The sequence below is a fragment of the Pocillopora verrucosa genome, chromosome 13, assembly GCF_036669915.1.
Source record: "Pocillopora verrucosa isolate sample1 chromosome 13, ASM3666991v2, whole genome shotgun sequence".
Taxonomy (NCBI): domain Eukaryota; kingdom Metazoa; phylum Cnidaria; class Anthozoa; order Scleractinia; family Pocilloporidae; genus Pocillopora; species Pocillopora verrucosa.
The window spans coordinates 2224210-2233274 of NC_089324.1; the positions used below are offsets into that span (position 1 = coordinate 2224210).

The 9065-nt window shown below is 34.2% G+C and overlaps 1 long non-coding RNA gene across 1 annotated transcript; it reads right to left on the bottom strand.

Annotated features, from left to right (window-relative positions):
* Positions 1-437: 437 nt before the first annotated feature.
* On the bottom strand, positions 438-5346 carry LOC131773661 (uncharacterized). The gene is made up of 4 exons (XR_009339358.2): positions 5267-5346; positions 4012-4159; positions 2609-2701; positions 438-539 (listed from the first exon to the last, which is right to left on the bottom strand). It is a non-coding gene; the product is annotated as an uncharacterized lncRNA (long non-coding RNA).
* Between the last annotated feature and the right edge of the window lie 3719 nt (positions 5347-9065).

Here is a 9065-nt window from a genome sequence, read left to right on the forward strand (position 1 = left end):
GAAGGCGAACTGGGAAAAAAGTAATGAAAAAGATCTTGTATTATACTCTTTTTTATAAGAACCTCTTTTGTAAATTCTGCGTGGCAGTTGAGATCGGACATGTGGGAAATGGGCTCAGACATGCAAAATTTCTTCACATGCTCGAGCTGGAACGTTTGTTGCAGATTAATCTTACAACACAAACAAGTAAATTTGGGTTTGATGTCCTCGAGCAATGCATCCCCGAAATGACCCTTTTAAGTTTCCTTTTAACCATGGCTTCTACAAATTTGTTTTTTGTTTAATATATATTTATATTTTCTTCTCTAGTATACGCTGGTTGTTTATGTTTATACGTGTTTTGCCGATTTGTAATTGAGAATTATACTTGTTAAAAAACTTGTTTACAGTAATACTAAATTCACGTCGTGCCTCGCCAGGCCTGATGTGTTACTTACCATTCATCTATTTCGTGAATCACTTCCTTGATTATATCTGACATGTCCCTCTTCGGTACGTTCTTAACCGCGCGACGCTTATCTTCTTGGCCGGAAGGCAAACTAAGAAAAAATTTAAGGAAGAAGATCGTGTATTATACTCTTTTTTATAAGAACCTTTTTCATTACAACGGAAAGGCTGAGATTAACCAAAATTTTAAGAACGTATTGAGAACATTCCTCAGGCTGAGGGTCGATTAAGAGCGTTATTTTACCCATCTGTATATTAAATGACAAGCATAAAATAAAGGTAACAAAAAAGGACGCTCACCGAAATACTTAAGGGTACGTTTTGTATAACGTTAACAGTGGTTTTCTTACTTTATAAGGCACATCTCTCGGTTTGTAATGATCAGCAGTTCTTATTTATAACTGTTCCAAATAACTTAAATCCACACCATTAAATTAATCAAGTGAAACAAAGTATTCTCAAGGTAGTTGATAGGTTTCCTGGTTACAACAACATCGAGTTTTCAGCCTCAAATCGCAAAAAAAAGAACACTCAGTCTCAGCTCCAAAAGTAGACGTTCTTATAAAAAAAAAAAAAAAAAAAAAAAAAGAGTGTATGAGAGTATCAAAATTATTCTAAGATGAATTTTGAGCAGTGCAGTACGAGGCGGGAAACAGAAAGAAATGAAAACAATAATTAAATGAAATAAGTAAAATAAAATAAACGAAAAATCTTAACAGTGCGTAATACTGAAAAGGTGCCGAGCTTCGTGACTTCCAATTTGTTAACTTCTCATTTTACCACTTGTCGTTTTGCTGTGCAAATCACAACAAAGGTTTCTATTTTGCTTGTAAATTCTGCGTGGCAGTTGAGATCGGACATGTGGGAAATGGGCTCAGACATGCAGAATTTTATCACATGCTCGAGCTGGAACGTTTGTCGCAGGTTAATCCTGTAATTCCAATGCAAGTTCTACCAAGAAACAAAGCTGTTACAACACAAACAAGTAAATGTGGGTTTGATATCCTCGAGCAATGCATCCCCGAAATAGGGCTTTTAAGTTTCCTTTTAACCATGGCTTCTACAAATTTGTTTTCGAGCTCGCTGTTGTCGGCGTCCTTATTCTTAAGATCTTAATTTAATGAGGTCTCCGCCCCTTATATTCAAATTCCGTGCGCCTATGGTTTCAAGCAAGCAGTTATTCTAATTTGAATATATTTAATTACAAATGGCTATTCCAAAACTAGTTTAAATAGAATTACAAAAAAAGTGATAAGATTGATAAGATTAAAAAAATAGTACTTGTTTTATAAATCGAAGAGTTAGTTGTCAAAACGACGAGTTGGAAGCTACCTACTAAAAACAAGGAATATTTTGACTATACGAAAGAAAATTTACCTTGAAACTGTACCATAGCAGGCGACTTTGATACCATACCAAACGAGATATTCGCGTTCATAACATGTGATCTCTGTATTTTTGGTTCGATAATTGTCTTAATTTTTGTATTTCAAAGAGACATTCCCTATCAAACCATATCTTATTTGAAGATGCCTTGAAACGCATTTGTTTTAAGTCAATTTAATTTTTGAACATTATTTAGCGGTTGTGATGAGAATATTTTCTACTTTTTCAAGCCAAGTGTTCACGTCCTGAATTTGTGTTCTGTCGCTTATGTACTCCCGTATTAGAGTTTGGAAGACTGGAGCACGTCCGCAATCTTTGAATTATTGTGTGGAATCATTTTCCCAAACAAATGCTTTGATTATCGCATAATTACACGAACAAAGTCATATGCGCCTTCTAAACAAAATGGGCATGCCTTTGTAACAAAAATCATTACATGCTCATAGTAAAATTAGAATTACTAACTAATTCTTTCTTTAATATGTTCATTTAACAGTGGTGTATGGAATACGGTTATAACTTATGATTCTAACGCTAAAAAATTGCCTTTGCTTATTTTGTTTTTGTTTACTTTTCTTTCGCTATGTTTGGTTTTCCGCCCACTTTTGTTTGTGATGATTAAAATATATTTATATTTTCTTCTCTAGTATACGCTGGTTGTTTATGTTTATTCGTGTTTTGCCGATTTGTAATTGAGAATTATATGTGTTTAAAAACTTGTTTTCAGTAACACTAAATTCACGTTTTCCCTCGCCAGGCTTGATGTGTTACTTACACTTTTTGAATCCATTCCAAGTCTTTATCTGATATGTCCTTCATTGGTACTTTCTTGACCGCGCGACGCCTATCGCCTTGGCCAGACGACAAACTAGGAAAATTTAATAAAAAATATCTCGTATTATACTCTTTTTATAAGAGCCTTTTTTTTATTAGAACGGAAAGGCTGAGATTAACCAGACTTTTAAGAACGTATTGAGAACATTCCTGATGCTGAGGGTCGAATAAGAACGTTATTTTTCTCATCTGTATATTAAATGAAAAGTATAAAATAAAGATAACAAAAAAAGGAAGCTCACCGAAATACTTAAGGGTACGTTTTGTATAACATTAACAGTGGTTTTCTTACTTCATGAGGCACATCTCTCGGTTTGTAATAATCAGCAGTTCTTATTTATAACTGTTCCAAAATAACTTAAATCCACACCATTAATGCCATCAAGTGATACAAAGTAGTATCAAGGTAGTTGAAAGGTTTCTCTGGTCACATCCACATTGATTTATTAAATATTGTATATCATGCAAATTCAAGAACATCTTAAGAACGTTTTCAGCCTCAAATTGCAAAAAAAGAACGTCCAGCCTCAGCTCCAACAGTAGACGTTCTTATAAAAAAAGAAAAAAAAAAGAGTGTATGGGAGTACCAAAATTATTGTAAGATGAATTTTGAGCAGTGGCGTATGAGGTGGGAAACAGAAAGAAATGAAAACAATAAATAAATGAGATGAATAAAACAAAATAAACGAAAAATCTCAATAACGCATAATACTGAAAAGGTGCCGAGCTTCGTGACTGCCAATTTGTTAACTTGTCGTTTTGCCGTGCAAATCACCGCAAAGGTTTCTATTTTGCTAATAAATTCTGCGTGGCAGTTGAGATCGGACATGTGGGAAATGGGCTCAGACATGCAGAATTTCTTCACATGCTCGATCTGGAACGTTTGTCGTAGGTTAATCCTGTTATTCCAATACAAGTTCTACCAAGAAACAAAGCTGTTACAACACAAACAAGTAAATGTGGGTTTGATGTCCTCGAGCAATGCATCCCCGAAATAGGGCTTTTAAGTTTCCTTTTAACCATGGCTTCTACAAATTTGTTTTCAAGCTCGCTGTTGTCGGCGTCCTTATTCTTAAGATCTTAATTTAATGAGGTCTCCGCCCCCTATATTTGAAATCCGTGCGCCTATGGTTTCAAGCAAGCAGTTATTCTAATTTGAATATATTTATTTACAAATAGCTATTTCAGAATTAATTTTAATAGAATTACAAAAAAAGTGATCAGATTGATAAGATTAAAAAATTAGTACTTGTTTAATAAATCGAAGAGTTAGTTGTCAAAATGACGTGTTGGAAGCTCTCTACTAAAACAAGGAATATTTTGACTACTCGAAAGAAAATTTACCTCGAAACTGCACCATAGCAGGCGACTATGAATGCTATACCAACCAAAGTATTAGCGTTCATAACTGACACTGAAATTGCTCACTGTCTGTATGTGGCCTTTGTTGTCTCAGGACTTGAAGCCTGCTGTTTCTTGGCAGTCAATGAACCTATTTTTCAAAGAAATTTTATAGGTCAAATACAAACTGTATGTCTATATATAGTGAACTATCGGTCCACTTTATAAATCACAGCTTCATATTTTGGTTTAGCTCTCAGGTGGCAATTATTGATATTGGACTGGTGGCGACATCAAGTTAAATTAGCAGGGGCTTATTATTCGTGTGTGGTGAAGTGGAAAATAGCAAGGCAAAACCATGTTAGCCTTTTGCCTCTGTTTCAAGACGAGTCTACGTGCACCATTCAAATGATAATACGTTTCACTCGATCCCATGCTCGTTTTCATGTAAATCAAACCCATTTTCATTTGAATGGTTTCGCACTTGGACTCGTTTTTAAACGGAGGCAAAAGGCAACTCGGAAATAGCCTATTAAGCATGGCATCATTTGTGAATGTCTACGACCAAGGGTGGTGTTACAGGGAGCAATTGAATGATTTTGAAAAGACTCGTCTTACTTTGTGAATTTTTACCTATTAACTATTTAGTTCTCTTATGTCTTTTTAAATGAAAAGAAATACAGATGATTGAAAAAGAAAAATGTGCAATTGAAACAACTGTTCTACAAGCCCTTTAAATGACTCAAATTGAAATTAAAATTGCAACCTGCCAGCTTCGATCGATTCAAACCAAGCGATGAAGCGGGGAAAATTCACGCGAAGAATTTATGGAAAAAAGACGTTACAAAAAATGTACATATATTTGTTTTAAATTTTGATTTCATCACGCGCAACATAGCCCAAATTCAATTTTTCTGAGTGTGCTGTCATATGCTTTTTTTTGTGTTTGGCAGAATTCGAAGGTCAAGGCCCTGTGAAACATTGGAAAAGCGTCTCACTGGCTGTCCGTAAGATATACGTTATCAAGAAATTTTAGACTTCAGCTGCCAAAAAGGTCAGTGGAATTTTAACATCTTCTACACCCAGTCATATCTACAACCGCATCGAATGAATCAACCTATTTACAGCAAAATAAACTCAGGTAGATTTAGTTATAACTGGAAAAATGATTCATGAAAGTTGCAATTTACAAAACACAAACATTAATGAAAATACTTTATACATCAATTCCTATAAGTCAATAAACGGGCCCACTCACCTTCGATCGGAGCTATGAACTGACCAGAAGCTGTTTACACCCTGGGAGGTGGAATAACAACTGTGGTAAGTAAATGGTAGCGTTGGTTTTTATGAATATTGCAGATTTAAAACAGCCAATAACTGACTGTATTTTTTCCCTAAGGTGACACTTCAATGAACTATTGTCTTCATTTTTTTTTCTCTTTATGTAGCGTAGAATAATAGGTATGAATTAAGTATACGCCTGGGTTGAGAGTCACGTACATTTGTATTCCAGCCTTATTCATATAGCAGACGTAATCTACATGTCAAATACTGCCAAATGCAGAAGAAAAATCGTCAAACTCATTTCTGTAAATTGCATTTCACCCAAAACATTTTTCCGACTTATTTTTGGACTTGCAAGGACACTTTGACATTTGAAAGAACCCAAGACAGCGCTTTGTCAAAGAGTAGCGAAGTGAAAATTTTTTAGACAAAGAACTGAACTAAAAATGTACTTCCTGCGACTGGAATAGATCACAGATGACGTCAAAATGTGGTAAGGACAAAAAAGTGGCACACGAGGCGCGGTCGAGTGTGTCACTGATGTTCTTACCGCATTTTGACATCCTATGTGATCTATTACTGAACAGACGCACGGCAACTTAGAATCTATTTGTTTTATATAATAAAAAATTTTAAAAAGTTTTAATGATAACGTCATCTATACGTCTGTCCTCCAATAGATCATAAGTGAGAACCAATCAGCATAACTGAGCTTATTATATCATTAAAAATATCTATTTGAAACTCTTGGATCGACTCAAGCAACAAGTTTATCAACTCCCTGAATACCCCTTAGTTTAGCCCCAATAAGTATACCATGAAGGAAGGTGATACCAGTTTTTTGTTTTCAAATGTATCATTCCAGATTTTTCATTGCGTGGTACCAGACTTGCTGTGCAGCGAAGTGAAAATGTAAAAGAATAGTTTGTTTTGTTTTGTTTTTTTTTTCCATTTGCTGTTTTTCTTTTTTCTCTTTATGTAGCGTAGAATAATAGGTATGAATTAAGTAGGCGCCTGGGTTGATATGAGGGTCAGGTACATTTGTATTCCGGCCTTATTCAATTAACATACGTAATCTACATGTCAAATACTGCCAAATACAGAAGAAAAATCGCCAAACTTATTTCTGTAAATTGCATTTCACCCAAAACATTTTTCGGATTTATTTTTGGACTTGCAAGGACACTTTGATATTTTGAGGGCACCCAAGACAGCGCTTTGTCAAAGAGTAGCGAAGTGGAAATTTTTCAGACAAAGAACTGAACTAAAAATGTACTTCCTGTGACTGGCGTCATTTCTTTCATCTAAGAAAGTTAATTATCAACTGTGTGACTGCCTTTTAGTTTAACCCCAGTAACTATACCATGAAGGAAGGTGGATACAATTTTTTTCTTTTTTTTTTTTTTCAAATGTTTCATTCCAGATGTTTCATTGGGTCTCGCCAGACTTGCTGTGCAGCGAAGTGAAAATATAAAATCATTAGGATCCGACATACCATGAAATGAGCGTTGGTTTTTATGAATATTACGAATTTAAAACAGCCATTAACTGACTGTATTATTTGCCTAAGGTGACACTTCAATAAACTATTGTCATCAGACATTAACTTTCATCAAGATCCGACATGGCATGAAATAAATGAAAAAGCACATTGGATGGATGGGAGATCACACAACGACGCAACGCCCACAGATTTACTTAGCAAATAGATTCCAAGTTGCCGTGCGTCTATTCAGTAATAGATCACAGAAGATGTCAAAATGTGGTAAGAACAAAAAAGTGGCACACGAGGCGCAGTTGAGTGTGTCACTGATGTTCTTACCACATTTTGACATCCTCTGTGATCTATTACTGAACAGAAGCACGGCAACTTGGAATCTATTTGTTTTATGTAATAAAAAACTTAAAAGTTTCATGAGGGGACGCAAGCGGCCTCAACTGTAGGTACTTTTTAGAAATTTAAACAATGAAAATGAAGAGTTAAAAGCAAAATACAAATATTATCGCAACCGTCTGAACAAGTTAAAAAATATTCTGAAAATGAGATATTATGAGCAAAAATTTGACACTGCTAAAAGTGATATAAAACAGACATGGAAATTAGTAAATGAAGTAATCAGTAGAAAAAAGAAGGATACTGTTAGCTCTACAGAATTTAAAAAAGATAATGAGCGTATTACTGAAAAAAGGGAAATTGTTAATCGATTCAATGAATATTTTGTTAATGTCGGAGCTAACCTTGCAAAGAAAATAACTGCTACCAACTTGTCATTCATTAGTTACTTGAAGGGACACTACATGGATTCAATGTTTTTGACACCTGTCTGTGAACGAGAAATTAAGAAAGAACTAGAAAATCTTGACCCATCAAAAAGCTGTGGACACTATAACACCATACCCAAAGAAGTGAAACAGTTAGCAACAGAATTGAGTGAACCATTATCACATATTATAAATCTCACATTCAGTACAGGCAAACTACCTGTAGACTTTAAAACATCAATTGTTATTCCTGTATACAAATCAGGGGACAGTTGTGAATTCAAAAACTACAGACCTATTTCTTTATTACCTTGCTTCTCTAAAATATTAGAAAAAATGATGTATAAAAGATTATTGAATCACTTAAACAAAATATGCCTTCTTAGTGAACATCAGTTTGGATTCAGGAGAAATCACTCAACAAATTTCGCACTTATTGACCTGATCAATAAAATAACGACTGCTTTAGATAACAAAGAATTTGCCATCGGGGTATTTCTGGATTTGTCTAAGGCCTTTGATACAGATGATCATAGCCTGCTACTTCAAAAGCTGGAATTCTATGGCATTAGAGGAATTGCATAAGAATGGTTTAAGAATTATGTAACACAGAGATATCAGTGCGTCAGATATATCAATGAAATATCAGAGAAACAAGAAATAACGTGTGGAGTTCCCCAAGGATCAGTTCTAGGTCCTCTACTGTTTTTAATTTATATAAATGATATCTGCAATAGTTCAAAAAAATTATCCTTCATTCTCTTTGCAGATGATACAAATTTGTTGATGTCTCATAAAAATCTAGACACGCTGATAGATAAAATGAATGAAGAACTAATTAAAATCAATACGTGGCAACAACTAAACAAATTATCACTTAATATTACAAAAACAAATTTCATGCTGTTTAAATCATCAAGCAAAAAAATAACTAAACAACTAAATATAAAAATCAAAGATCATTATATTACTCAAGTAAAAAGCACAAAATTTCTTGGAACAATAGTTGACGACCAACTGAAGTGGAAAGAACACATTAATTTCGTTGCAAACAAAATATCAAGGCTAACAGGTATATTATGTAAAGCGCGGCATTTTGTAACTAGATCGTTACTGAAATCAATTTACTATGCCCTGATCTACCCCTATATTTTTTATGGCAATGTTGTATGGGCTAATGCATATCAGACTCATCTCGAGAAAATATACAAACTGCAAAAGAAACTTGTAAGAATAATAACCTTCAAAGAATACAATCACAGCTCAAAACCATTATTTGATAATCTGAAGATACTGAATGTTTATCAAGTTAATTATTACACTATTGCTATCTTAATGAAAAAATTTTCAAATAATCAATTACCTATCTCATCGAAAAATATTTTTAGGACTAATGAAGAAGTTCACAACCACAACACTCGTTCAAACGAAAAATTACACAATCCTTGTGTCAAAACAAACCTCAGGAAATTAAGCATTAATTTTAAAGGAGTTGATGTATACAACAG